This window comes from Hemibagrus wyckioides, linkage group LG09 (genome assembly GCF_019097595.1).
Source record: "Hemibagrus wyckioides isolate EC202008001 linkage group LG09, SWU_Hwy_1.0, whole genome shotgun sequence".
In the NCBI taxonomy this organism is placed as follows: domain Eukaryota; kingdom Metazoa; phylum Chordata; class Actinopteri; order Siluriformes; family Bagridae; genus Hemibagrus; species Hemibagrus wyckioides.
Genome location: NC_080718.1, coordinates 28,090,585 through 28,097,004, shown reverse-complemented (window position 1 = coordinate 28,097,004; position 6,420 = coordinate 28,090,585). Strand labels below are relative to the sequence as shown.

Genomic DNA, 6,420 nt, shown 5'->3' with positions numbered 1-6,420 from the left:
TAAATAAAGTTCTATCTTATCTTATCTTTTTCAAAAATTCAAATAAAATGCTTCTCATCATGTCTGTGTTTATGATCCTTTATTTATTTCTCTTTTTGGATTCTGAAGTAGATAGAAAAAGTTTATATATATATATATTGTTCATTGATTTCAGGATGGTGACATTCACAAAATAAATAATATTTCTAAGACCCATTACTACAAATACACAGAACCCTAAAAGAAACCCTACATCATACTTTAAGGCCAGTGTATAAAGGCTGCTTCTATATAGATATACACAAATGAGCGATAAAGAAAGAAATATATACTCCATTATAAAAAACATAAAATAGAATAAATAAATACAAATACTGTACAAATACTGTATAAATAATAATGTTGAACTGTAGTATTACACACAAGGATTGTAAATTGGTAATAATTTTAGCAAGTGATAATGGTAAAGTTGTGTTGTACATGATAGATAAAGATGAAATTGCAATGTGAATGAAAGGTCTATAATTACTATAGCACTCAATATTGCCAATAAAGCCAGCCCTCCTGATTAGTTTGTCCAGTTTATTTCTCTCTGCCACCTTCATGTTACTTCCCCAACAGACCGCCGCATAGAAAATGACACTGGACACCACAGACTCGTAGAACATCCGCAGTATGGTGTTGCAGACATTGAAGGACCTGAGCCTCCACAGAAAATACAACCTGCTCTGTCCTTTCTTGTAGAGCGCTGTTGAGTTTAGTGTCCAGTCCAGTTTGTTGTCAGTGTTGACTCCCAGATATTTGTAATCCTCAACAATCTCAACTTTCTCTCCAAGGACAGACAAAGGAGAGGCTGGGGTTCTGGATTTTTTAAGTCCACTACCACTTCCTTTGTTTTCCCAACATTGAGCTGTAGGTGGTTGAGCTCACACCAGGTGACAAAGTTGTCCACTGCTGTCCGATACTCTACGGTGTTACCTCTCTGGATACCTCCAACAATCAGAGTCATCAGAGAATTTCTAAAGGTGGCAGGATTCCCAGCTGTGTCCTTATGAATTTGTTTGGCCACTAGAGGCTCTCATTGTGCTCTTTTTTTGTTTCATGTCATTTATCAGTTGTCATTATTCTCACCTGTGTACGGTTTCCTGTTAGGGAGTTGAACTAACTCTGTTTTCCATGTTTCTTTGTTCAGTGTTTGATGTTTTGTCTCCAGCTTCTCTTGGAACCTCTTTTCTGGTGTGATGGAAAATTTCACATAGAGATGGTGTGTGAGAGGTTCTGATCTTCTGTATGCGTGACTAGAAGTTGTTTGTGACTAGACAAGTTATCAGGGCTATCTGGATCAGGTGTTTTTTACATTTACCTTTTCACACATTTTCTCTGAGATACAGTTTTGAGGGCAGTGGTGGCTCAAGTGGTTAAGGCTTTTGGTTGTTGATCAGAAGGTCAGGTTCCAAACCCCTGCACCCCCAAGCTGCCACTCTCATATCCTAAGAGTTTGATAACACAGCACGCAGTATTTGGCAGGAAATCCCAATGTTGCAAAGAATAATGACCTTCACAAGTCCTTTATCTGTTTGTAACTAAAGAAATGAATGCTCACTTAAATCAAAATAAATGGTGTAATAAATAATCTAAAAGTTAATAGTGAAAAATTAGGTGTAATAGTAAACAAAGTCAATAAAAATAACCTTCAATTTGTCTAATAGTTAATAATTACATTTAAGGGACAATTTTAGTTAAAGTAGGATTTTTTCCCTACTTTTTCATCATGAGTTTATGGTGTTAGGGTGATCTTTGGGAAATTAAGTAACATGCTTATCAGTCTGTTTACCTTCATAAACCATAAAATATTGGGAAGAATAAATGAGGGACGGAATCTGGAGGGAAATCTGGTCAAAATAACTTAATATTTATCACCAAACCTGCCATTAATTTAAACATTATCAAATACAATAAATACAGTTTTGTATTATTAATTACAGTGAAAAGTCCAGCATGCAATCCATGTATATACTGCATTATGAATTCCCATTTTCTATAAGTGCAATTTTACCTGTAAAATAAATATATACTTATTGTTGACTTAAAGCTGTTGGATCCTCTTACTTCTAGGCAACATATTACAATTCCTAGTTCTTACCTTTTAAACTGCTTGCTCCTGTGTACAACCTCAACACCTTTATATAAAAATACAACACATTTATATTAAAAATTATATATAAAATTTTGACATAATACCAATAATGTGGACACAGTACTCACTACCCTCATACAGGTAGATCCCCTGAAGTCCTATATCCATGGATTGTGCTGAAGGCTACTAACATTTTACTGCTCAAGGTTCAGATTCAGAAAACGTATCTCCCCACATCATGACTCTTCAAAAGTTAGGTGTATATATATATATATTTTATGTGTGGTCTATCTTGGAAGTTTAAAGCTGGTATCTTCTTGGTTAATTTGTTAGGTGGTTATTACTTTCAGATGAACCTGTAATTTTTGTAATAAAATCACGGCCAAAATATAAAGACAAACCCCAAAACCCACAAATGCAAAATGTTGTTTATTTCACTTTTTAGAATATCAAAAGTATAAAAGTTTTATTAATGATGATTCATTTCTGGAGAGATATATTCCCAAAAGAAAGTTTCTGTAGCTCATATTACACACACACACACACACACACACACACACACACATACAGAGAAAATGAAACATAATTTTGATATGTTGATGCTTATAAAATTCAATTTCACATTTAAATTCATACTAACTCTCTGAAGTAGAGAGTAAACAATAAGAAACGATGAGGCTAAAATAGAACTCTAAGGCTGCAATAAGCAAAGGTATGTTTGGAGAACAAAGGGCACAGAATTTCATGAAAAGAACACCAGTCCATCTGTTAAGCAGAGTTTTACACGAGTTAATAGAGAACTGTTCTAATGTTGTATTTATTCAGCAGTATACTGAGTGAAAGATAATGTCCATCCTAATATTCTAAAATGTATGTAGTTAACATGCAAAGCAACACATCAGGAACATCTACAAGCAGGCAAGCAGTCACCTTGCTGAGTTATGAATACCTTTCTTCTAGTGTAGGGTGGAGTACAAAGAATATTCAGCACTAATATCATAGCATGTTGATTTGGTTTCATGCCTTTGTGGTTTTGTTTAATTGGAATGTGCTTTAGTTTCTGTTATCTATTTATAAAAAAATTCCAAACACACTCCCTTTGTAAACCATTTGATATATTTCAATGCAATTAATAGTGAAAATGACCTATTGTACATTTATTTTTACACTGAATCTAATCAGGTAGGCCAAAAAACATTATTACTGGATGTCCAATTGAATTATTCAGATACATGTAACCATGGTGACGCTCTCAGAATGAGATTCTGTTATGATTGCTAAGCGGGAATAACAACAACAGTTCTTACTGAACAATACATGCCATTTGTCTGTCTTAAAGGCCATATAATGTTCATTTCTATTAATCTCCTAGCAATTATAATAAAAAGGGAGTCTCCCAAGCCCTACCCTTTCCTCAGTGTGTGTGGAAAAAGTTGCATGGTAACATTTTTTAGGAGACTGGTTCACACGCACATTGGGAAAAAGTCACATGAATATATGTTGCATGGCCCTATGTATAAATAAATAAATGATAAAAGTGGCCCAGATCTGAAAAAAAAGATCTGATTTTTCTCTCACAATGTTGAAGAAAATCATCTCTGTGACACATTAAAGGAAAAAAACAGTATTAATGTTAATTCAACATGGTAATGTGAACATAGTGTAAGGACCGCCAACCGGCCCAACGACTGAATCCAGAGGCGTGGGTGAAGGGATCTCGTGTCCTACCTTTCCTTTGGGCTTCTAGAAGAATTGCTTCATTTATTAGGATTTGGCTTCATTCTTTGAACTCTGTGTATAATGATAATCTGACTCCAGTTAATAATTAATATAAGTATAATCTGATGCTGATCACAATTTAGAGCAGGGGTCTTCAACTAAAATTGCTTGAGGTCCAGTAAATGAACCCTCCTTGCCAGCTGAGGTCCGGACAATTATATACCTTAAAACATGAACTGATGCAGGCTAAAATAGTGCCAGTGTTTTGGTAATACTATTTTGGTAATACTAATACTATGGGGATTTATAAAATACAAACTTTCACCAGTCTTTACAAGTTCTAATTATTCTAGTAAAATAAAGTAATATAACAAAATATTTGTAAAGTGCAAACTGCAGACTTAACTTAAATCACTTTTTATAAAATAAATAATTGTCAACCGGAAAAAAATCCCTGAAGAAAAACAATTTTGTAAATCAGTTCAACACGCAGTTTACATGCTACATAAAATCAGACAGGAGCCAGACAGCATTTTACATCTGTGTACATGGGCACAATCAGGTGTGAGTCTAGGATTTTCATTTAAGGGGGACTCCGCCCCCAATGAGGGTATAATAGTAAAAAATATAAATAAATTAATTAATAAATATAAATAAAGGTTTGACTAACAGCCGAAGTCCTCCCTTTTTGGCTCCTCCCCATCTTTCAGCGCGTTCTTCAATCCGACTGAAGAAACCGCGCCTCGACTCAGCAAATGATTTGTTTGTAACCTTACAAACTCTTTTATTCTTTTATACTATAAAACGCATTTATGTTTATATTTCATACAATTAAAGCAACCCCCTCCTCTTACCTCTTTTACCAGCAGACAAACGAACAGATCTAATAATAAACATCGTGCTACAGCTGTTCCTAATACAGGTCCTAATCTAGTTTAGTACAGATAGAAGAAGAGGACAAAAGAAAAAAGGTGAAAGGAAACGTAATGAAATGTTGGGTGTAGATACAGCAGAGTGTACTGAACCCTGTCAAGGGCGTGTCTTGTGTCGGGTGTCATAGAGACACTTCACACTGGAAAGCAGCACTGAATAATTTGTTAATAAAATCATATGTAGATAAATGTCTTTTCGGGAAAGTGTTTTTTTTTTATCTAACTAGGTCTGGATAACTAGGGTTGAGTTTAAACACAGTATAATACAGGGGCAGTTTTACTTTCTTTTTTATTTTGCACATACAGTAAGACGACGTTTTATTTCAAGGTAAGGACACCGTATTATGATAGTCAGAAGTTATTACTGTTAATGTTATTATTATAGTAGTAGTAGTAGTAGTAGTGTTATTATTAAGTGTTCTGTGGGGAAGTTTTACTGTATATTAATTGTACACATGAATATAAATCATTTTGCATATAAATTGTGCATAAAATTGTGTTATATTCACAAAAACATGACTTACATGCTGGTATGATTATTAATTAAAAAATGATAAGTAAAGTAGCTTATTTATTTAAGTAAGTCATGTTTAGGTGTTTATGTTTATAGGTAATAGGTATTTTTATTTTATTATCAATTTTATTATCACTATGTAACATAAATGTATTTTTATTCGTTCCATTTAATCCTTATTTAAGGCAGGACAATGGCATCAAACCGGCTGAATGATATCTGGGAAATGTTAAAAGCTCTAGCAGAATATCGACATTTGATTGTAAAGAAGAATGACCTGGCGGCAGGGGCAGTCATCGGAGCAGTCTGTACTGGTGTGGGAAGTTTTTTTGGCCCAGGTGGATTGGCAGCAGGTTTGCTACACATACAGATTACCAGTGAAACAGAACTGTGGATGTTTGCCTTTACATACAAAATAACTTTATCAGAATTAATTTCTTAAAAACTGATCTTTTCAGGTGCTGCTGTAGGAGTTGTAACTGCAGCTTGGTGGACTGCAGATGAAGAGAGACCTCTGACCCAAGTTCTCAGGGATCTTCCAAGAGAACTGAAGGATAAACTCTCCACTGGTGTCAGTGCACTGCTTGAAGGGTTGGTCTGGCCGACTCTGGCTGCCCTTCAGGAGAGAGTTATGAGAAATGAAATCCTACTGAACAAAATTCTAAGTTTCCTTCAACATGTTTTTGAGCAACACCACATGGGACACGTAGTACCAAGATTACCCTAAACAAAAAATACAAATTCAAACTCTGTCTACTGCACCTGTTGTGTGTGTGTGTACATGTGTGTGTGTGTGTGTGTACCTGTATGTGTGTACGTGTGTGTGTGTACATGTGTGTGTGTGTGTGTGTGTACCTGTGTGTGTGTACGTGTGTTTGTGTACATGTGTGTGTGTGTGTGTACCTGTGTGTGTGTGCGTGTACGTGTGTGTGTGTGTACCTGTGTGTGTGTACGTGTGTGTGTGTGTGTGTACCTGTGTGTGTGTGTGTGTGTGTGTGTACCTGTGTGTGTGTACGTGTGTGTGTGTGTGTGTGTACGTGTGTGTGTGTGTGTGTGTGTGTGTACGTGTGTGTGTGTACCTGTGTGTGTGTACGTGTGTGTGTGTGTGTACCTGTGTGTGTGTGTGTGTGTGTGTGTAC

At 35.5% G+C, this 6,420-nt stretch overlaps 1 long non-coding RNA gene across 1 annotated transcript; it reads left to right on the top strand.

Moving 5' to 3' along the window:
* The first annotated feature begins 4,859 nt into the window (after positions 1 to 4,859).
* LOC131358940 (uncharacterized) lies at positions 4,860 to 6,088 on the top strand. Its single transcript, XR_009205713.1, has 3 exons — positions 4,860 to 5,095; positions 5,467 to 5,634; positions 5,740 to 6,088. It is a non-coding gene; the product is annotated as an uncharacterized LOC131358940 (long non-coding RNA).
* The last annotated feature ends 332 nt before the right edge of the window (positions 6,089 to 6,420 follow it).